The sequence below is a fragment of the Bombus fervidus genome, chromosome 2 (genome assembly GCF_041682495.2).
Source record: "Bombus fervidus isolate BK054 chromosome 2, iyBomFerv1, whole genome shotgun sequence".
NCBI classification, from domain to species: domain Eukaryota; kingdom Metazoa; phylum Arthropoda; class Insecta; order Hymenoptera; family Apidae; genus Bombus; species Bombus fervidus.
Genome location: NC_091518.1, coordinates 7,884,839 through 7,911,000, shown reverse-complemented (window position 1 = coordinate 7,911,000; position 26,162 = coordinate 7,884,839). Strand labels below are relative to the sequence as shown.

General features: G+C 30.6%; 1 protein-coding gene across 3 annotated transcripts in view; it reads left to right on the top strand.

Annotated features, from left to right (window-relative positions):
- The window catches only part of LOC139995157 (adenosine receptor A1), a 321,882-nt gene that overhangs the window by 44,602 nt on the left and 251,118 nt on the right, over positions 1 to 26,162 (top strand). Inside the window, exon 1 of one of the 3 annotated variants that reach the window (XM_072018387.1) lies at positions 14,633 to 14,647. The exons of the other annotated variants lie outside the window; for them this stretch is intronic. The gene's annotated coding sequence lies outside the window, so the exon portion shown is untranslated. Of the gene's footprint in view, positions 1 to 14,632; positions 14,648 to 26,162 lie in introns of those variants that run through there. 3 annotated transcript variants of the gene reach the window in all.

Here is a 26,162-nt window from a genome sequence, read left to right as displayed (position 1 = left end):
AGCTGATGATATTTTCTCATTTGCAATTATTTAAACAATAGAGTCGGATCTATAGTGATGGGTTGTAGTGCGTTTCAAGCGTGTATTAGGTCATCTCTACTTAAAAGTACTTACAAATATAGATACACTTACAACAATTGAATAATACGATGAATATTTTGTTTAAAAAATTAGGATATATCGAAGAGAAAATTATAGACGTCAAAATTTTCCTTTTCTCGAAATAAACACGGGCAAACATTAGTTTGATTACGAGCTCTACAGTTTCTGGTAGAGTTCGACCAATGTTCGGTTATAATTGAATATCCCATTTTTGTTTCTCAAAGTTTCATAGAGGATTCGAACGCTTGAACCATTATATATTATCGGTATTGGATTTGATTAGAGTTTATGAGCACTTAAAAAGCTCGATCTCATCCCTACGAGTCCATGTAATTGCTACTGTAATACCTGTCTTTTCACGATGATCCATTAGCTCGAATCACAATTTCTGATTTATCTCTTTCGTTTTATCGCGGATGATGCGTTTGGCTCGTTAATCTCTGTAAGTCCACACTGTTTTGCAACGAAGAGTTGGTTTTTGGTAGCGATTCGAGTCTGTCACAATGTTAGCTGTCAGCGTCTAGTGGTCATCGATCGTCACATGTTGCAAGTTTTGAGCATGTGGATGTTTTTGCGCATGCAACAGTCGTTTAAACCGTTAATCAATCGATCGGTTGAACGTTAGTGGGAATATAGCTGGACTTTCAGTTTGAAGTGTTTAGCGTAGTTTAATGTTTCCGATCACGCGACCATTAACTGGTTTATAGATCGGTACACAATAGATAACGTTATATACATTGATAATCGGTCTATTGTCATGGAGATGCGAGCTTACCGTTATAGTAATACAAACTGAGTATTCGATCAAATGTGGTATTTATAAACATTTCGAGAAATCAGTTTGTGAAAAACTAGTCTAAATATGAATTTCTGCTGAATACTTTTTCACATTTCCGCAGTTTCAAAATTTTACTTTTCCCTACTATAAACTTTCTTTCAATATATACTATCACTCATCGCCATTTTTAACTCATTTTTTCTATTTTTTACTTTCTCGTTCCATAATCTTTGTTTTATTATTATTATTTAACACGTTCGTCGCCACGTCGCACATATCTATGCGACGGGTATACTTCCGTGGGGACCCCGTCACCAAAGTATGGTGACGCTCTTCTTGTTCGAGTTAATTACATATACGATATTATATTTAGGATATACAACATAAAAATATTAAAAACACATTATACCATACTTTTTATTAATTTATATTCTGGATAATATATTACATTATTCTATATCGCATGGTATTCGTTAAAACATTCCAAACACATTTGAGGTGATCTTGGGCACTTCGAACGATAGTTATAGACTCCGTCATCGCTATTCTCCTCACTTTCAAATATATTTTCACGCTGTTTACCGAACATTTTGAGGATGAAAAAATCACTGATGTACGTCTCGCAAGTATGCTTCTCGACCAAATGAAAGATCTGAGATATCTGCCATGAAATCCCTCGGAATACTCTAACTGGAAAGCTTATCGCTTTCTCCATTTCAGAATTAAATAATCTTTTCTTTACAATGAATCGAAGGCGATAAATAATGAACCGAAGGTCATAAACGATGAATTCCTGCTTGTCGCTCTATTTACATTCTGCGTACCGGCGGTCGGATTTGGGCTCCGCAGGAAACAAACTTAGGAAACACGCTGGGCGACGAACGTGTTAATCATCTTTATCATTCATTGTTAGACTGTGGAAGTTATGTAGTGAATATGCAAAGTACAATATATATATATGCAGTGGCTCACGAAAGTATTCGAACGCTTACATATGCAAAATTGAATGGCCGAAATAATGTGCATTAAAGTAATTTGCTTAGACAAGCAGATGTCAATAGGAAGATGAAAGTCTTAAGACTATGTCAGTAAAATTTGAAAAGGATTCAACAACGTAGATAGGAGTTACGATACATTTATCAGAAACACGCATTGTAAGTGACTCATAAAAGTATTTGAACGCTACATATATTATTAAATTATTTAATATTAATATTTTTTAGAACTACCTTTAGCAGCAATAGTGTATCTCAATCGACGTTCCATAGTGTAAATCAATGATTTTGTAAAACTACGCTCAACGGAGTTCCATATTTCTATAATTTTATCTTTCAGTACTTGCTTTGAGATTATCTGAAATTTATTTAATCTTTTTCCGATTTCAGCCCATAAATTTTCAATCGGATTTATGTCTGGACTTTGCGGTGTAGTAATTAACATGTGCGGTGTGTTATATACGATCCATTCTTTCACAATTCCAGCAGTATGCTTAGGATCGTTATCTTGTTGGAAGTGAAAATCTTCCAATAATCCTAATTTACGGGTACTTTCATTAAGGTTATTTTTTAAAATATTTAAATACTTATATTTATCAAGTATTGCATCAATAAATATCAAATGCACCTCCATGCCATGATCGATCCACCTCCGTGTTTCACTGTTTGATGTAAACGTCAAATTTTCAATGTCGTATTTGGTTTTCTCCACACATAATTTTGACCATCCGAGCCAAAAATGTTAAACTTTGACTCGTCCGAAAAAATGACTTTGTTCCGAAAAGAATTATCTTTATTAATATAGGTTTTTGCAAAAGTCGATCTTTTTTTATGATTTACCGCATTAATATGTGACTTCTTTCGCGGTACTCCGCCATGAAAATCATCGTTTCGTAAGATTCGTCGACATAATTCCAGGTGAACTTCTTTATGAAACATATCAGCTACCATACTTGCGAGTTAAGAAGCGGATGTAGTAGGATTTTTGTTTAATTCGCGAATGATAACTTTCTCCTCTTCCAGTCAATTTCTTTGGTCGACCTGATCGAGCTTTGTTTGCAAGTGTTCCCTTATTCTTTGACTTTTGTATGATATAATGTATCGTGGACTTACTTCTGTTCACAATTCCGGAAATCTCGTTATATGATTTGCCATCCTCGTGCAATCGGAATATTATTTCTCTTTCACACTTTTTGGTATTCATTTTAGATACTATTGTGCGCACTTACGTTACTGTTACCGGAACGATATCCTAACGTCAAGTGAACGTACCAATATTTTCATTTAGCAGTGATGTTTACATTCGGTGTAAAGGAAGATGAAAAACTATCAACAGTGTTACAGCGTTGTGAGACACTTAACATGAATGTTTCTAATGAATGTGTCATAACTCCTGTTTCTATTATTGAATCGTTTTCAAATTTTACTGATGTAAAATTACTTACTTATTAATTGTATATACACTATACTTATTATTATACTATACTTTACGTATTAGTTGAAATTTGTAAGTGTAAGCGTTCGAATACTTTCGTGAGCCACTGTATACAATTTAGTTATTATAGTCCGATGTATGTAGAATGACAAGGTCGAGCAAATTATCATAATAGATTGACCTAATTTTTAAATAAATTCTGTATATGTAAGAAATATACAAAATACATGCAGTATGCGAACTAGAAAATATATTTTTGAGACTTTTTAATAATGAAATATAGTCCTATCAAAACTCTAAGTGTTTTCTCTCTACTTCGAAGTCGCTACATAATTCAATTACGATTTAGTTGACACTACATGCTTTACATCACAGTTCAAATGCAAAAGACTTAGAATTCAGAATCGAGGATCAGTCTAATATCATATGCGCGCATCGTGCTGTGTCACTCACGTCGTCTTGGTTAGAGCATAAGAGGCAGCTTGTGATTTAATGTAAAAGTATTCGACAAACCTTTGGAATAAAAGATCAAAGTGACCTCTCTTCTTCAAAAATTTAAGAAAAATCAATCTCATATAAAATTTATTTGCTCAAGAAGTAACTTATTTATCGATTTATTTATAACTTTATATTAACGTTTAATATTAACGATTAATAATTTATCGTTATTTATTATTTTACTTACATTTATTAATTTATTTATGAACATACATATGTTTTGTATTTAAAAATTCTGATAATGTATCTTTATATTCTTCAAATAATTTTTATAATATCCTTCGAAACTAATGAGAGACGAACGAGTTTATTACATAATGCAACATTAATTTTCAGAAAATAGATTTTTATTATTTTCCTGAGTTTGGTTTCAACAAAAGCACATATCACTCTCTCTCTCTTTTATTCTTTATTTATTATTATTTATTATCTATATTTAAAGGTAAATTAAAGGAAAAGAGAATTTAATAAAAAGTTCCTATTTTTATATCATGACAATATTAACGTATATTACACAATGTTATGAATGCTAAAATACTGTAACGCAATAATTTTTCCACTCTTTAATGTAAACAAATGAAACGAAAAGGTACTGATCTCTTTGAAACTAAATGTTAAACTAAAGGTCACTTGCTCATATTTACATATAAATATTATAGCATAGTATACGTATATATACATATTATAATATAGTATACGCACATATACACATTTAATGTATATATTAATGTATATATTACAGATATATATTTAAGGAACTAATAATTTTAATTCGTTGACCTTGAAAAGTGATACAAGAATTGGATTATGATGTGTTAGTATTTATAACATTGTATAATATACGTGAATATTGTTATAACATAAGAATGGGAATTTTTAGTTAAATTTTAATTATCTGTTCATTGAAAGAAACACTAGAACAGTCATCCAGAAACAACTGATAAGCTATGGAGCCCAAAATATTAATTTTTGGAATCCTTGTCTGTCTGCTTCTCTGTTTATACTCGCGTCACGTAAAAAGAATTGAACGGATTTTGATGGGATTTCCTGTTACATAGCCTAGTGCCCGGGAAAGAAAATAAGGTATGTTTCATCCCAACCCGTTTTGTAGAAGCTAAAAAGTAGCTTGGCGTCCGAGTTGTATATATTTCCATGTTTGATAGCGGTCAAACAACGACGATTGTTGTTTACGTTGTGTTTATTCTAAAATTGAACCCTATTTTAATGTAATATTTTTTACTGTGGAAAATATCCTCACTGTTAGTATAGAAAATATGTAGCTACTTTATTCGTAAAAATTTATCTGTTTGAAAATTGTTCCGTTTTCTAACAACCCACGCGAACCAAGTTGTGTGCGAAAGTTAGTAACATGTAAATAATACTTGCGTGTGTATGGCATATAAACATGCATCAACTGATCATTTGCTCATGTAATCATGTATGTAATGAAAAGAGTTTAATTAAGGCCATTGGGCCTGTGAAGAGAAAATCTACCGTATTTCTTTCTCTTGGAAACCCTAGAAAATACTAGTAAAAATCATAAGCTTATTACCGCACTTCTTGGAAACGTACATACATATGTAACATGACATTGTACCCAGAACTGTGTTTAGAATTTCTTTGCAATTTGCATTTGGTCTTCGTCTCCTTTAACACAAGAAAGCTTTTTTTAAAAAAGAAAATAGATTTGTAATTCAAAGTTGTTATATTTGTCATGGTTAACCATGTATGTCTTCTAATTAAAAACAGTAAATTAAAATTTGTTCTTCATTTTAGGTAAAGAAATAAAAATATACTATAAAATATGTATTTTTATCGCTCTAATAATTATTAACTTATTACAGACTTATATATTTTTTTATTTATTATTATTGCAACTGAACCGTCGAAATTATAATAAACAGTAATACAGCAAATAATATAGTATATTATGGGCGAAAAACAGTTTCTCTGTTATATCTGTTGAATATTTCTTCGGGGATACTCGAAAAAACAAAAACGCCTTGTATTTCAAATATCCTCTAACTAAACAATGCGGGAGGCAACCACGGTTGAGTTGGATAGCTAGCAAATTGCAGTGAGAACTACACAGGGAGTGCCATTTCTCAGAAACTTTGAAGGCATTAGTTTTCTTCGTACGCAAACGCATATGCTAAATGATAAATTTATAAACCACCTGATCATGAAATTTCAGGATTTTTATGGTGTATAAGGAGCCAAATAGTCATAATCCTTGGTCAGACCGTAACGAAAAGTCTCTATACGATTAAGAATCACTTTAGCGAGATCGGACTAAATCGGTTCCTTTTCTGAACTACAATTAACCTTTCAAAATCCTCGAGGTGCTATAAATTCTTCCTTTTATAGTTTGACATTACTTCTTAACTATTTTTAGTCCACGAATTATCAGTATGTCAAAATCGATCAGGTACACTCAGGTACTGAATGCACGATTGTACACCATTATACTCATTTATTCGCAACTCAATAAATATATATATAATGGTGTAATAAGTTTTATTGCAATATACTTTGAACCTATCTGTGTTTTCCTATAAATTCTAGTTTAATTATTTCAAAACTAACATTCAAGTCGACAATCCTTCACAAACGTAGTTGAACGCATTCACAATTTTGAGTCGCGTTGACTTCTACTAATTAAGTTATGAAGCCTGTACTAACACTTATTGTGACTTTTTGATTTCGTATTGCGTTCATTCGCTCCTGCATTTCCCCGATTTGGTATCAGGCCTGCACTTTTTCCAATCTCCTAACGGCACTCGGGGCTTTATGTCGGGGCTTTCTTTTTTTATTATTTAATTTATACTTTACAATTTGTCTAGCTGGACATTCGGTAAATTTTTCCAGCTGAAATGTCGGGTTGTCCAACTTTCTAGCGACTGCTCGATTTCGTATTGAATTTGTCTGTGTCATCTTTCCTGGTGACTCCCCTATTTCACATCGAGTTCATTCACGAAGTTTTTAACTTGCTGCAGCTCCCTAATCTCGAGTCAGGCTCATCCGCACCTGATTCCATGCTAGAGATTCCTTGACTACGCGTTAGGTTTGTTCTCGCTTAAAATAATTCCAGCGGCTCCCGGATTTCGTATCAGGTTCGTTATGTACCTGCTTTTACATTTACGACCACATTACTCAGATAGTAGTAGTCTCGGTTCATAACAAGCAAAGCACAGTAAGTTTATGTAAGATTTTCTGTAAGTGTGTATGAATCTCACATTTTTGGATAATAATATACTAATGCAATATATGTAAGTTTATAAAGATATAATAAGTACCGCATATATAGTTCATAAAATAATTTTTATATTAATAAGGTGATTAAGTAAAAATATAATTATATCAAAATAATTTAAATAACATGGAGAATACTCAAATTCTGGTACATTACTTTACCTCTTACAAATAGATATACTTTAATAAATATACCCTCTTAATAAATAAATATATTTGCTAGTAAAGACATTCATGTAACGTATATGTACTTTCAGCAACGAAGTCAACCAACACATACTAGCCAATTTTACATAAACCAATTTCTTAATATCATATTACTTTCTTTTCAGCGAACAACTGAATCCAAAAGCGAGGTCCTATAAACAATTCGACATTTATTTCTAATACATACACCTTCACCCACCTATCCATACAAACACGAGCAAAGTTCGTCCATTACCTTCTATCACGGCTGGAGATAGAATAGCCGATTTAGGAACAATTGATAATTGCCAAGTTGTGCAGATAGAATTAACCGGTTGTTGAGCCATCGAGCGCGTTCGTGTGTGTGGCGTATGTATGTATACCTTTAAGGAGCCCGCGCACGACCGATAGTATTGATAATATTTCCCACTGAAGGAAAAGAAGAACGCCACAGGTGAAAAACATGAGTTTTATCAGTTTTATTTCCCGTTTTACATAGAAGAACAATTTTAAAATTCAATATGACGTCAACCAATTGTATATCAAAACTATTTTTTCATTTGATTTTTGGATCAAATATCGGTTTTTGTCACTTTCTGTTTAACGAGTATTAGTAACATTACTTCTGCAAACTAATACTAATTAAGTTAAGTTAATGTAACAAGTAAACTGTTATTTGTTTCTTACGAAACTTATGCAGTTACCGCATATTTTTAACAGACTTACCTTGGAATCTAGTAGATTATTCCTTTCTCCAACTTGGTATTTTATGTTAAACTTCTATGTACTTATAGTGCATATTGAAATACTTTCTTTTAGTCACCAAATGGCACAAATGGTATAATTTTGAATAGTTTCGAAGTTAGAAAAAGTGCATGCTTAGCTATAATAATTCCTTTTCTTTAAAATGTTATATAAAACATAATAGATTAGAAATCGGAAGCGATATTCACGAATTTATTGGAAAATAATTGCTTTAAAGAAAGCAACTATTTATTTCAATTACTTTAGCGTGAACTACAACACATTTCAATAGCAACGAGTGTTCATTGTAACATGAAAGTTGAATCCAAATGTTTCTTTAATTAACACTGTGCTGTCAATAATTACTGTTAATAATATTCCAATCACTTATTAGTATTGACGCTTGGATCACAAAATATCAAAATTTTCGTTAATTCAATCTCAATATTTCAATATCGCACAGGATATCATGTATATTAAATACTATAAATGTAAATGTTGAGAAAAGAGGTCTTGATATTGACGTATATTGTCAAGGACATTCTTGTGAAGGTTTCAATCGTTGCCCGTTATCCCTCAAAAAGTTATTAATAGAAATATGTTACTACTACTATGTAAATACATAGCATTTTGCTTGTACATAAATACATATACATATGTAACTACGAACACAAACGTAGCCGATGCGATAGCCGCGTCTATTTTCCAGTTTTCTTCAAACAAACACTGCACGTATTGCTCGTTCTTTCGCAAAAATCTAACCCAACTCAATAACAATTGCACATGAGAGTGAAAGCGCTACGATTTTTGGTTGGAAAAGATTTTTGTTAAAAAATCCCCGTTCTTTCACTTCGCTCACATATGGGATTGGTATTGAGTTGGACTAGATTTTGACGAGCCAGTGGAGCGATTGAGCAACGTGTGCGGTGTTTCATTACCATACGTAAATGAATAAATTCTGTAGATTTATAAAAGATTCTTTTTCTTAATAATCTTTAAGGAATAACGCGTTGGACGATTATAAGCTCCTCTAAAGGTTACTCAGCAAAGAGTCCTTAGCATATATCAAGGTCAAGGTCATCGGAATTAAATCTCCTCTGCTCACCTTATATTAAACATGCTGACATATACTAAATATTAATAATAAATCAAGTAATAAATCATCGATCAAAATTTAGATATTTTGCGCTCCAAGCGTCAATACTCATAAGTAGTGAGGATATTGTCCATTACAGTGATCGTATACGATTAAAGCTCAATATTTTGCGATATAATTATTATGACAATATTATTGATCATGTATGGACACCTATAGGTGTCCGTGTGTAACACCTTGAAAAGTCGAACAGACGAAACGATCGTGACAGGGACCTTCGTTTAAGCAACGAGTTCGAGCAACGTGTATGCAAACGCGATTCGATTAACTTAATTACAGGAATCACGAAATCTGTTAGTCCAACGGGGCTCGGGGTCTATTCATGGCAGCTCGAGCAAGCGGTCCTTTGAATATGGTCGATGGAACACGTAGTGTAAAATTCGCTGGCTTTCCACTAGCAGGCTTCGGAGGAGGGTGCAGAGCCGACGGAAGCTGCCAGTGGTTACCCAGCAAAGCCTCCAATCGATACAGCTTCCCTTTACGTCCTACGCCCTACGCCCCTTTCGTTTGGGTGTGGTAGTGGTGCTACTATCGGGCTACCTGTTAGATATGCTACGTGTATACATTTTATTTTGTTCGGTCCCTCGACGTTTAGGATGTTTATGGACACATTTTGCACAATACGATTATAATATTATGAAATGTTGGAAATGTCAGTTTGACAGCCAGTGACATATTGTGAAATTGTACAAGTTGTAAGCTACAAACTATTAGTATTAGTGAGTTCTTTCCCATAATTGGTACAATTTTGATACAAAAATACATGGCATTTTTTAGAAACAAAATTTCTTGCAACTAATATTATTTTTGAACTTTTATAGGTCACAGATTATAAATTATTGATATCAATAGATTATTTTACACAATGGCGACAATTTTGATAATAACGTGAACAAATTTTGTGTAAGTAACTTTCACAAATTACGAATTGTTCGTATTATAAAATTATAGAAATATAATTGTATCTTATAATCGCGAAATTATATAAGAGAAAAGTCAATGATTTATATTGCTTGTTACTTGCCATAGTAAACTATCGTACGAGAGAGTTTTGACATCGTAAATTTTCTATACCGCAACACGTTCGTTATTAGTATCACATATATACAATGTATATGAACAATGTACATGTGTGACGACCTAAGATTAATTTAGATTTAATTTTAAGTTGCACAATATGGTACTGTGCAAAATCGTGAGCCGTCCATGATAGTGATCTTTTAGTAACGACTAATTATATTTTTAGGAGATATTTGCACATGGAGATAGAGTCAAACTGGAATTTTATTATGTCGTTAATAGGGATAGAAATTGACGTAAAAGGTTTCTGAAAATATAAAAGTCATACAAGTATAGTATGTACTATAAAATAGATTAAATAAAATAGTGTATTATATACAATGCAATATTGTAAACATTTTTGCAAGAAGAAAAAGGAATCAAAAATACAACTACATGATATTTGGCGACTTTTGACAGTTATGGTGTATCTTTATAAAATTTGGAACGGGTAATTTGAATTTTTGCTCTCTCTTATAAATTTCTTGTTTACTTGTTGGTTAAGTTAATGTATACTAAAGAATAGAAATATCCCTGAAGAAGATACTAAAGTGATTTTAGCACGTAACGATATTAATAAATAATATTATAATAAATAATGCTACTAAATAACAAATAAATAATAACTAATAAATAACTAATCACTAACTATATAAAAATTAAAAAATCGAGAAAGCAAAATGTTTCGGTTCAAACTTAAATTTCTTCAGTTAGTCCTCGTACTATAGTTGATCCAAGTGTTAAAAATAATGTTAGTTTCATTGTAACCGCATCTTGTTGCAGCAAAATATGTTTATAGGGGTGGAAGCTTCGGATATCTATTTGGTAGATATATCTTACTTTTTGGAATTTTAGCGTAGCTTTGTTCAAGCAAGTTCTCAACTTGCAAGATAATAAATAACAGGCTTATAAATTTATAACATATCGTAAGCAGTTTTAGGAAAGTTTTGTTGAAAATATATTGCCCATTTTTTTCTTTTTCTTTCACTTTTTGCTTCACTTTATTATATTATCTCCTTGGCAATGAAAGAGAGCAGTCCCATTGATTTAATGAACTGTGACAAAAATTTCCATATATCCAAAATTACTTTTTCTAGAAAGCGTAGGATTTTTTGTAATATACTTTCGTAGATTGCAAAAATCAGGATTCATGGAATTTATGGAATTTTGGAAAAATAAACGCGTGATTTGTTACTAATTTTAGTAACTATTTGAGTTACTTTGGTTTCTTACGTCTCTTGAGTCATTTTTGACTCAATAGTGGTTTTATATCGTTAACAATTTTTTTAAATATGAGAAAAAGGTAAAAAAATCATTGTTGATATAAATATGTCACTTCTTATTCTAATTTCATGATAATAATTTTTCTTGAAATGTCACAAACCTTTTGTTTATTACAAGAGCGATATTGGAATATACAAATTTGAATAGATCACGCAAATTCAGCAGAATGAAATCGTTAAATGCTTCAAATCTCTCTTTATAATGATCGAGTTAATCAAAATCTATAATTCGCATGGCGATATTATGTAACGTATAAATGTACATTATGTGAAGTATCTGCTTGTAAGGTACAATTCTTTTGTATGGAGCGTGAATTAGATGTAAAGAGGAAAGTTTTGTAACTCCATACGAGATTCGATAAAATATTATTGCAATAAAATCTAATCTTAATTTTTCCTATAACAATTTAATCGACTAATCGGTTAAGGATCAATGTTGTATTATCGCAACGCGTTTATTACATCGTCTTTTACATTGTACTTAAAAATTCGAGAAGTTGATCAGTATATTTTTCGTTATTATTTCTTCGAAGTCCTACAATTTGATTAAATTTGAAGAAATTGAAGTATCTTACAGTACTGCGATAAACTACTTTTTTCAAATTATAAAAACTCTTTCCATACTTCCGATTGGTATAATGGGCTTCTGTAATGTATCCATTATTGTAATACATTTTGTAACTCGATGAAACAATTAGTTATTTCTTATTAATATTGCATTTACGCAACTTTTACGTATTATTCCATTGCTTGGTCCTCAATGGTCAAATTAATATTTTATCTTATAATCAGCATTTTCGAATATGCAAGTTAGGTATACTTATGAAACGAATAATCAATCGGTTCGCTATATGACAGTACAAATTCATATATTACACGCACCATTTTTGTAAAATTTCCAAATAACAAAAAATGAAACTCACTATTATTTTATAACTTTCAATGTTCGACATTGCGGTAGTTAACCACGAATATACCTTTGAAACACGTTAACCACATAAAATTAATTCCGGGCATTGCAGTGCGGATTCGTAAAACACACGAAGCAAACCCCACGAAATTCGATTTTCAACGTTTAAAACCAACATTTTGTAAATCTGATTGTCCCGAATTCCCTCGTGTATCACAATCTATCGAATATTCCAGTCCCATCGCGGCACTCGTTCTTCCCCTGTATCAACTACCATGCGACAGTATCCAGCAGAATTTCCACTCCAACACAACGATAACGTAACATAATAACAAAGCAGTACACGCTCCTATATATACAGTGACCGTATATAGAAGGTCATTGTATTTATCATAGTATTTACACAGCATAAATTAATCAGGTCCAAATACATGTAACAAATTTTGTACCATTTAGAAGTACTTTTATACGTATAATTGCAAACATTTGATACTACGAAAATGTACGACAGAGGTATGCAATCTGATAAAAAAATATTTCACTAGAAAATAACCATTATTGGCATATACCAATGTACTGGCAATACTTTTTGTAGCCACTGTACATATTTCAATTTTGTACGATCACGTTTCGGCCCGTAATTGCAATTTGACCACGACGCGTTTTACGGGTGTTTCCTGAGCGACATATTTCCATCGGACCAATGAGCACACGTTAGCATGTAAATTCTAGCGAAGGGTTCAAGCAGATTCAAACACTGGCCGATTAAATGCAGTTCTGTAACTATTTCGAAAAAAAGGAACAGTAATTTCATGCGAGGTTCACAGGTGAGAAACACGATAAGTCATATTTTCCCCGGCTTTCGTAGAGAAGCAGTTTGAAAATTTCTTTCCATTTGATTTTGGTACTAAATAGGTATTTTTCTCATGCTTCTTAGGTATTTGAAAAATATTAATAGCATTAGTTATACGCAGACTAATATTAATCAGTTAAACTAATATAATAGTCTTGGCCATCAAATAAAAATCATTCAAAGCTATCAATACTTTTGATATCTTCGCTTGGGAAACTTGAGTGAGTTCTAAGAACAAAATCTATTATTTACTAGGGTGTTATATGGGGTTTATACGCGTACCTTTCAATAATTTGCGTTTTGCCTTCATTACAGCTTATATCCTTTCCAATATGCTCCACCTGCATCAAGGTATTACGTTTTCATTACTTTGCGAAACATTCTGTACCCTGTCTTAAAATTTTAATGACAGAACTTCCATATCAGCGTACATGCGTGATTTTACTATATTTCAGACATTTTCAGTGATATGGTAATAAGACATATTTAATAATTAGAAGAACTAAGGTCGGTTTGCCACTTATCTGACATAGTATACGTGTAGATACAGACATATATTTAATTAGAGAAGCGATATTTCTGCATGTGATCATAATTCGTTGACCAGAGACCATCTGCAATAGATGAATTATTATAATAATTGTAAACTATTATACTGTACTGTTAAATAATTATTATACTGTAGATTGTTACAAACTGAACATTAGGTAATGAATTTGATCCTTATTTAAGTTGCGCTTTGAATTTGATCCTATCAGTAGCAAACTGATGCAGGTGCGCGCGTTAATTACTCTCCAAAGGGTAAAACGCGTTGTAGTACGGTTTTTGAATGACGAACCAGTCGCGCGGAATGAATCGCATTTCATGCAACAATCGGATGAAAGATATTGTTACACAAAGGCTAGGGGTGAATGCATATTTACGGACAAACGACGAAATATTGGCGTATCAGTGAAATCGTCGGTTGCTATCGGATCGATTCGATCACCGATGCATCTTTCAATATTGGTCATTACGCCAGTGCATGAACGGCCCCTGCATCTAATTTTCTCCTTAAACGATCCCAATGCCATCACGTAACGTTCCATTATAACGCCATCGGGGGTTTTGGAATTTATGGTGAGAATTTTGTCGAATTGTTTGACGAATAAAATTTTTTCTTAAATTTCAGTTTGGTTAATCTTTATCGGTGTACTGACAGAGCTGATGTTTCTTATGGGAAATAGTAAAGTTAAATATATAAAAAGTAACTCTTAAATACGTAGTACGTATTACTATTTAATAACATAAATTATATTTTCTGATGTAGGTATCAATGCTTACTGTATTATGTATGTCAATGTATTCATATCGATAGGATATAAAATATCAACACGTGTATTTAAATAAATAAACGGTGAGTTCGTTTGAAAATAGATTACTTTTCGTTTTATAATTTTTCCATGCTATGAATCAAATATCTTTTTTCATATATGAGTATAGGATATTATTACGTTAATGAAATAAATAATTAAACAAGTAACTGGTAAAAGAAATAATTTATTGTATTTTCACAATAATCAGTTTGTAATTTATTTATATGTTCTATCTGTATCCATTTGGCGACTAGTTCTTTTAAAAATTGCTTTCTCTATGGTTTTGCGTTCTATACGCTGATTTAAAAATGTCTTATTATATTTGCAAAGGTGATGCATTTGAAAGTTAGAGAATGACAGATGATAATTAAAAAGAAGGTGGAATAAAATTTTGTCTCGCAAGGTTTCATTCAATCCAGTTTAAAACTAGAATTATCAACTTTGTTGGCAGATACAATGAATTAAAGATTAACGATTATCAGTAACTCATTGATACTAGATTTGATTAAAACTGTGTTCTGGAAACGATATTGTTCATGAGATAGCCTCATTTGACGTGTTAAAATTACTCATTCTAAGATATTCTTATCTTATGAGAAAGTAATCGAAGAATGTAGCTAATTGCAAACTAGTTCTAAGTCGCTCAAATAAAATAAAATAAAATCTAAAATTGTAAACGTTAGTTAAAATTTCATCTTAAAATAAATTCGAAAATGTATCAGAAAGTCACGATAGTGTTACGTCTCTGTTTACTACTTTTATATTTACTTTCGATCGATTGAAAACGTTTTGCAAAATAATTTCCTAGAATAATTATAATTTTTATCGAATTCAAATATTATTACGATAGAGTTTTCATAGTTCTACATTGGTCATTTCTGCTTAGCTATATTATTTGCATTGAATTATTATGAACAGATCTCGCTTTATAGAAGATTTTTATATATTCAAATATAATGCGCATACATGCAAAGGTATATAATGTATCGAAAATAAGATAACCACTATAATATTTAATAAATATGACAGATGTATCAGATATTCATTTAGGTTTCATTCCTTCAATTATGTCTATAAAAATATACATTTTCATTAATATCCAAATTCTATTAACACGTTCGTCGCCCAGCGTGATTTGACTAAGTTTCCTGTGGGGCCCAAATCCGACCGCCGGTACGCAGAATATAAATAGAGCGACAAGCAGGAATTCATCGTTTATCACCTCCGATTCATTGCTTATCGCCTTCGATTCATTGTAAAGAAAAGATTATTTATTTCTGAAATGGAAAAAGCTATAAGCTTCTCAGTTGGAGTATTCCGAGGGATTTCATGGCAGATATCTCAGATCTTTCATTTAGTCGAGAAGCATACTTGCGAGACGTACATCAGTGATTTTTTCATCCTCAAAATGTTCGGTAAACAGCGTCAAAATATATTTGAAAGTGAGGAGAGTAGCGATGACGGAGTCTATAATCATTGTTCGAAGTGCCGAAAATCATCCCAAATGTGTTTGGAATGTTTTAAAGAATACCACGCGATATAGAATAATGTAATATATTATCCAGAATATAAATTAATAAAAAGTATGGTATAATGTGTTTTTAATATTTTTATGTTGTATATCCTAAATATAATATCGTATATGTAATTAACTCGAACAAGGAGAGCGTCACCATACTTTGGTGACGGGGTCCCCACGGAAGTATACCCGTCGCATAGATATGTGCGACGTGGCGACGAACGTGTTAATTACATAATATATATGTATAGTATTCAAGCATGCATAGTATTTCAAGAAATATCCTACTGTTCGGATAATAGAATATTTACACGAGAGAACGTTTGGACAGTGTAATAGGAAGTTCAAATAGTAGCATACGGCCTACTGCTTATTGTAGATCCAATAATAATAGCCAAATGTAATCACATATAATACAATAGGTACCTTCTACAAGCTAATAGGTAAGAATAGTGTGTTTAACGCGATATTAATTATAAACTTAAAAGCGGTATTGTTATTATTACCATTAGTAACGATCATTTTAACACTACATATAGAACTTAATTGCTTGTATACAAATACATAGAAAACTACTAATGTCATTAAGTTGTCAAGCATCGATGTAGTTTTTTTAAGTTTTGTACACTGCGTAGAATATGTTAACACCACCGTATTATCCATTTTTACGAGCAAGTCATAACGAGATTCTCTCTTTTATGACTATACTTTGCACGACTTACCTACGTGATATGGAAGCCAAGGTCTATCTTTGATTTGTAATTAGGGAAACTAGATAGTCGTCTAGAATTCTAAAATGTAAAGATCCTGCTTAATTTACTATTAGTCTCATTGATTTATTAAGAATTATGTCATTTAAGCGATATGTCATTTTCGATTATTTCTATCAAATTATATCAACGAATGGTTTTTTAAAAATTGTGATTAGAGTTACGATGAAAAAATATAATGAATGCTAATTTATTTTAAGATAAGTATTATTTACAGTCGACATAAGTTTTTTTTAACTTGTTGGAAATTAACATATATACTTTAACATAGACTAAACACTAATGGCTACTAATATACAAATTTTCTCTCTTTCATTTTAATTTATGGAATCGTTTAGTAGATAAAAGGGATGGTATCGGTATCCCCGAGGATATTACATCTGCATAACGCGTTCATGTTTGCGAGAATAGATATCGTTAAATATGACGCTGCAGTAAAAATGGTACATCATCGTTTCCGTAATGAAATTACATACATACTTTCTCATTGTTTGATTTTTAACATCCGAAAAGGATATGTTGAATATGCATCTTTATGCTGTGAAAGTTGAACAAATATCGTAATATTAATTATAATTAATATGACAGAAGGGGAAAATTAATCTATTCTTTCTTGCTATTATAGAATTTATAAGTTTCGTTTAATTTTAGATGGTGATTAAACATCGATATTAAAAAGAATATTTCTTCTAGAAAATGTAAAAGTATGAAAGTATATTCACAATAATTTATATTCACAATAATGTAATTTATTTCTATGTATATCACCTATAAGAATCTCGTTTAATTATCGATTTGATGGAGTGTCTAAACGTCAATTATCGATCTTATCACATTATTAATCTGCTCTTAATTAAAACCAATCACAATATTTGATTTGAGAATTTCATTCAAATATTAATGGATTTTAAATCACTGATTGAATTCGGTTAAAGTTCTAATACGATACATATTATGTATGCATACAATACCAGTCACAGCTTAGGTGTCAGTTATTTAAATATTAATGAAACTTAGTGTGTATACAGTATAAGTCACAACTTAAAAATAACTCATATTGAATCAATATTCAAATTTTGTACTTTGGTAATTATTACAAAGCCGATGACTTCACCGATTTCAATAATCTCGAAATATGTTGTCAAGATCAACATTCTGAACAACTTTTCCCTATACGCGTTATCCTATACGCGATAGCAGATAGATGATTTTAATAATCGGATAGTCGCTTTTCTCAATATCATAGCTGAAGTGTTTCTAATTTCGAATAATTACACCATAATAGCTTAGTATGAATTATATTCGACTTATTATTTTATATTTTGACTTATTTCACAGTTGCGTTACCCGCGGCCCCACAGCGCGACCGAATATCTAACTCGAGCCTAATCCATTGATTTATGATTATCGAAAATAAACGCCGTGAAGCCTCCATCTATGACAGAATGAAGTAATCGTAACATAAATTGAATTGAAGTTTATTGCAAATATCTCGGAAACTAAAACCGAGCGACGTGTATAAGTAACATGTATAGGGAAAAGATATTCAGAGTGTTGACTTTGACAATATATTTGAAGGAATTTTGTTGAAATCGGCAGAGCCGTCCGCTTTGTAAATAATTACTTGTAGTTTTTAAATAGATACAAGATTTGTGGTATTTATTTAAAAATTTTCACTTCAAATACATTAGAACTATTGCAATTATTATAGAGAAGGGAGGGAGGGATGGAGAGAGAGAGAGAGAGAGAGAGAGAGAGAAGGGGACTATTTATATTATTATATACAATAGTAATATACTAACATATATTATTATTTGAAATGATATAGTTATTAACAATATTAGAACTAGATTCTGCTGTAATATAATTTCATATATTTATGTCAATTTTAATATTTAATTCATATTATTACTAATTTTTGTTATTGATGCTATTTAATACATTCTGACATTATAATATAATAGTGAGTGATCTTTCCTGTTTTCACATTTTTGCTTTCTTGCATATTATATATAATATTGGTTTTAACTGTAAAATATCTATACATAAAATGAAATAATAGTTGTATATAATGCTTGATACTGAAACTTGATTCAGAAACTGTTCGTCCCTATAAAATTCTACTCTTAAGAGAAAAAGCGATAACTTATACAAGTCAGAAAATCAATTCGAATTACATTTATAATTTGAAACGTATATCTTGAAATACTAAAAAATATTCATTGGAGATTTTCATACAAATTTATAATAAAATAAACTGGATTATTTTCAACAAATTTCATTAACATTTTCCATGTTTATATCCTTAGAATCTTAAAATAAATTCATCAGTAATTCGATAATTTATTAGCATACACAGAAATACCATGCCAAACATCTCGAACGATGCGATAAAAAATGCCAATTTTCACCAAACATTTTCCAATAACCAACCACGGATTATCCTATCAGGCGTTCCATTTTTCAAGCGATTCTGCATTTTGAAGGGCTTCAGATGATCGCGGGTGGCAGAATGCGCTCGACGTATAGCCTCGGCCTGCGTGCCAATTGATTGACGTGATTGTCAAATGCAGTGGCAATGGAAATAAGGTGATTAGTAGTGTGTCATTCAACGTGAATAATTGTGCCGCGATGCACATCGAATGATCATTTGGACTGAACATTGATTAGGTGCATGTTAGGAATGTATAACTAAGCGGTCAAGGTTTGTATAACTTTTTATTAACGTTCTCGTTAATAAATTCTTGCTATTAGGTTGCTTCACGTGAAATGTCGTGTTCTCAAATAAGATTGTAATCATGGCATTAAAATAATTGTCACGCGATTCTTAACACTTCTCTCAACAATTGATAAGTTTCTTTATTTGTTTATGATATATTTATGTTATTACGAGTGTTGTAAAAATGTGAATAATGTTTATTGAATAATGTACACTATCTTACACATATGCACATTCTTTTACTGGCAATATCAGCGTGCAAATATGTAATATATCTATTTTTACTTTTAAAGAAAATATTATATCATTTTTATTATATTATTTTATTTATTTTATTATATCATACACACAGTAATATTATGTTAACTTATACATATAAAAATATTAGATATAGTCTTCTAATTATGATTTTTATCTTTTACGTTTTATATTAATTCGTTTTATGCAACTATTCATACAAGAATATAAGATTTCTTTTTTATAAGTATCAATATTATGGATTGTATAAATACAAGATTTGTACTTATACAATATATATTATACAAGAATAAAAAAATACATATAATACGTATGAATAATATATATTTACAATAAAAAAACATATATGAATATTAATCTTATATGAATTAAAATTTTTCAGACCTGGGGTGACACACACATTTATTTTTCCTATAAAACTTTGTCAATATATATTATAAGTGTAAGGAGGAAAAGACGTGATATAATATAATTTATGTAACTCTTATATTATGTTATTTCTTTTCCGTAATTTCTTACCAAAATATAAGAAGGAAAATATGAAATACGAACACAATAGACTTGCAGTTACCATGATATAATGATATAATGAAACCATGAGATAAGAAGAATACATTGACAATGAATATAATTATTAGCTATTAATAATAGATTATTAGGGATAAGATATTCATCTTTCCTGTTAATAGATAGAACATTGACAAGACTAAAAAATTGAATTTATTACTTTATTTACCAGTAAATCAATCATCAATTCTTCATGTCTGTTCACTATATGCGCGTTAATTCTTGTTTGACATACTCTTTCTTTGAATGTTCTTTAGATACGTAGAAGTCTGTTAGCTTGAGATTGAATAATCTTGAAGATCATTTCTCCTCATTTTTTAATTTTTATTATATATAACTTTTTAATATAGATCAGACTAATGTAGATTTAATATAGAAATACATTTTATTGAATAAGATCTTTCTCTATTTATATATTTTGGAGAACAGATTTTTCCAATCCAATTTGATTGGAAAAACCTGGACCACTTTATATAAAAGAATTTTTGTACAATAAATATTGTTTTTGAGGCAGAAAGTGTCAATAAGTGTAACATGTTTTAAAATGAGAATTTTTAATCAAAGTATGTACCATCTTAATCAATATAACTTTTTTCTGATTGTGACATATACCACTGTTCATAAATATTTGTGCATTTTAGCTAATTTATAATAATAGTATTTAACCAAAATGTACAAATGAACGATTAATTAACAATTAGAGACAGTATTTACTACATCTTTATGGAATCATGAAACTATGAATTCAAATTATCTATTAAAAGACCTGACAATATATTACAATTACATTTTACTAAATAAATACTATTGTTTGTATAGGTTTATGTTCATGAAGAAAGATTCTTCTAAAATCTTATTGGTGTATATTGCATTACAAAAAGAAAAATTAAGACGTTGTTACTTCAAACAAAGTAATGCACAGTCAAAAGAATTAGAACATTATTGCTCCAAACAAAACAATAAACCTTTGAATAAAATAATACATTATTAAGTGTTTTATCATTCTTAAATGAAGGACGAACAATTGCAAACAACACTACTAAGTTTGTACGTAATTTAGATCCTAAAATTTGCCATGTTTTCGAAAAGGAGAATTTTTGTGCTAAAAAGATGTTCTCGTGATCGAAACGAAAATGTATCACTCTTATTAAATCACCGATTGAAACGCTCTTCTCATGTGCGTTTCATGGGAAAGTAACCTTCGAGAACGCAGTTTTACACTCAATTTTACAACCAATCGTCTAAATATTTGTACCAATTGTAAGTTAATCAGCAGTAAATGACCTTCTATGTTTAAATTATCATAATTGATATAATCATACTACAATCACCAACTTGCCAATTGTTAATTTACTAATATTGTTAGTTAATAAATTTTTGCACCTGAGGATTTGGGATACATAAATGTCATTCGATTTCGCAGAAAAGAAATGACTAAGCATTTATTTAAAATTAACCTTTTAGCCAAGTTAAAAATTGATATTTATTTCTTATTCTTTTTTGTGATGTATATACAAAATGTATATTTGAAATGGGATATTATTTGTTTACATTCTGTGATATATGTTTAGGTACATACTGATTTTTAAGATTAATCGTTTTGTTCTAAATACTAAATTCATAAAATTGTCAATTTAAGAATAAAAAATTAAGTTAGAAAAATTTATCAAATGTCCAGCTGGACAAATTGTAAAGTACAAATTAAATAATAAAAAAAAATTTAAGAATAACATACTAAGTGCTTCTTTTCCATCTCAGATAATTATGTATGTATGAATCTATTTCCTATATACTAGAACGGTTGTGTCGTGTTCGAAAATCATTTATTTAGGAATTATAAAATAGTAAGTTGTTTAGAAATTGTAATTAAGTTATGAAATATGAGATCTTCTCGTTGTTTGTTAATTAGTATCGTACAATGTTTCTCTATTTTGTAGCTTAGTACAGGTGTCTGTTGCAATGTCATGCTGAAATAGCGATACTCCTGATATTTTACGAATTAATACGAATGCATTTGCAATATTAGTTCGCCTAAATCTAGTCTCTCGATCTCTATTGAAGTTTGTCCTTAATCTCTGCTTGTTTTATGTACGCACTGTTTTATGTGATTCCATAAATAAAAATCAAGCGCTGTTAAATCCACTATCCCAGCAGGCTAAGCAATTGATTTAAGGTCGAGGGTATTGGCGTTTAAGAAAATAGCACACGTTTCTCCCAAAATCAATTGAAGTAACATTGTGTTAAAATTATGCCAATATATATAATTTACCTTCTAATAAAATAGAAAAGTGGAATCCTAAAAAGTGAAATTAAAATAGCGTGATTTTTGCAATGCACGTAAATAGGTAAATTCCTTTCATTTATCTGATTTTTTTCTTGTGTATCAATTTTGCGTCAAGTCTGTAAAACATTACATATTTTGTAATAGGTGACTGCTAAGTTTTAGTTGTTTTATCATTTTTATTTAAACGTTTAAAACACATTTTCTCTTATTTTAAGTCATTTATAGCATTTATAGCTATTATATTTAGAACGTTACTTCTATTTTTTCTCATTGATTTATTGTTTTTGAAAAATATTTTCTTATTATTTTAAATGGATTAGAAAATGAATCACTAATAGTTGAAAACGATTGATGTCAGAATAATAACATTCTGTAAAGTTCTACCGGTCGGTATAATTTGTAATTTATACAAGCAGGTGATTTTTTTTCATCAATATGGTCTCCAATTTATACAAATAAACAAATTTTTTTCTATTTCATCTCCTATGTTGTCTCCATATGTATATCTCATAATATACATATAGAAAATAACTTTCAACCATAAATCTACCTATTCTATTCACATTTATCTACCATAAATGTTTAAAAGACGTTTTATTTTATTACTAGCAATTTCTAAACTAGGCTTGGGTATTATTTAAGTAAAATATTTGGAAATTGATTAGCTTATTTGACTATATGTTACTGTAAAATAACTATGCGTTAATATAGTAGTATAGTAATATAATGGTGTAATAAACAAATAATTTTTCTTCGACTAGTTACATTATATATTATAAAATAATTCGGCTATATCGTTTATGATTCAAATATATGCCAAACACATTTAAAATTCAAATTAATATTACAGTCTAAGTTATTTCTTCTTTTGTTTGGGAGAGTTAACTAGGTAAAAATGATTTAATACTACTACTCTCTACTTTAATAATACTATTTTCCTTATATTATTTTTATATAGAATAACATCGGATATAAGTAAATAATCAATAGGAAATTATTCTTCATGCGAAAATAAGTCAAAAATTTGGAGTGAGATTTCTGTTTTTAAGACCGTCTTCAAGACAATAGAGTTTTTATACGTTTAGTTAAAAATTCTTATGATGAATTTGAAATTATTTTTTCTCGGAAACAAGGCGTGTTGTAAAAACATTTTATTCTACATTTTCGAATTATTTCCACATTTACAATAACATTCTGTCGATTATTTACTTCTGTCCAATCTGGAATTAGGAGTTCAAGTATTCCTGAAAAAAGTTCAAACTCGATTTTCTTAAAAACAACGCGATATATGAAAAGATTGTATTTTATATTCTCTTCTTATCTTTTTGCGCAATATATACGCATTCATTTTATTTTGTATATATCATACTAAAATTTTACTTATATATATATTGTGCGAAATTGTATTACCTAAGTTCCATGTAAGAATATTACTGACACTGTTTTCTTTGTTGCTTCAACTGACATATTATAAATAAATAAGCTTTTCCTAGTTTTTTATAGCCACTGTGCATTTAAAAAGCATCGGTACCCTAAATCCACCGCTGGACCTCAATTATATTTCGCCCTCGAGTTTCTCGGAAATAAATAAATCCTCGTATCCCAGTCAAGGAAATTCGTGTTGACAACAGAATATTACCCCGATTGCTATTTATTACTAAATCTCGTGCAAATCTAATGTACATATAGGGTGTTCGGTAATTGGTGATACAACCGAGCAAGGAGTGGATGAAAGAGCATAAGTCAAACATGTAGAATAAAATTTTTGCCGCATATGAGATTTCGTTTCCAAAAAAAAAAAAAAGAACGATTTTGAAAATCTGTTCGATACATGTATAACATGAAGGTGGAAAGAAGTTTGGAGAGACGACACAGAGGCAAGAGAGGTACTGCTCTCATCGTTCATCGTCACGCGATGCTGCATTGTGTTATTTGTACATGTCACACTTTTGATCAATACGAATGTTTAACATTACATTTGTGTTGAGTCCGTTAAAAACAACCAATCAGATTCGCATTCCTTACAGAGGATTTCTTGCTCGTACATACTAACTGTATGTTTCAACTCGACCAACTTCTGTTCTTATTCATGTTTGCATTTATATATATGGGCAATATCATTATCTGATTTTTATCATTATTGTTATCATATTTTCTGTCGATTTGTACTATTAGTTTCTTTTCTTTTGTTTAAACCGGATGGTTTCACAGGGAAGGATAGTGCTAAATATGTATTATTTTCGCACAATAATTTTATAATTGGAAACTGTTCAGAGTGTCGACCAGGATATTTTACACACAGTTGCGCTCTTGGAACTGTTATAAATTATTATACAATTTTTGTAGCATATTATTTATATCTGTTAATTCTTGGACAAGAAGAACAATCGCCACTTTTAGTTCTTCCATGCTCCTGCTATCTTTAAAATACGCTTTTGGTTTAATAAAACATTATAAAGAAAAGTAAAATTAAATATAGAATCAGTAGGTAGACGTACGGTGTACCGGGTAGACTTTCAAAATCGTTTTTCTCGTATGTAGAAACGTTGTTTTACATTTTCAACACTTCTTTATGAGGAACCATTCTCGATTTGTACCTTCGATTACCGGACATCGTGTACAACTATACTTCTGTGCTCCATAACACGATGGTAATCGCGCGAATAACTGTACTCTCATTGATAGCACAAAATATTTATGGCGAACAAATATCTTGAAGAGCTAACAGTGATTTTTCATTTCACGTAGCTTCTACCTGTGGCTTCTGCCGATATTCGTTGTCTTCTTCCTTCCCCTGAGAGCGCTGTTCTGAGTTTAAGGCCGGCGGTACATTGTGAAAGGTTAACGCGATTTATGAGTGTAACACTCAGAGAATTTTAACATGGTTCCCCACGAGACACCCAATCACCGGGCACTTTTTCGCCATCCCGACCAACCAAACGGGATTAACTGGCAATCAGAGCAAGAAGTGAAGCGCAGAGCATGATTATCTATTACCTTTTTCTTGTGCCCACATCTTGGGGATATTCGATGTACATACTTTGGTGTTAAGAAAAAGTAGCTAGGGGATTCACAGGTCTCCACTGTTTGAAGAGTTCAAGAAGAGTATCGTGGATAATATAAGTACAGTGGTTCGCAAAAGTATTCGTGATCTTTTGCTCCCTTGAGGCTAAAGTACTTTGACCTATTTGAAAATAGTTAATTCTTTCGTTATGAAAGAAAACATATGTATGTTAGATTAATTAGAAAGTTCTGAGGTTTCCAATCTTTGAAATAAAAGAGATCAATTTTAGAAATCAAGATTTAAGTGAAATTTTTATTAGTTAGTCTTCGATATAATATTCATTATTACTTATGACTTATCTGATAATTCATTTATGCATTCCTTATATATAGTTCCTTGCCTACATTGGATAAACTGAAACTTTTTTTGAAATAA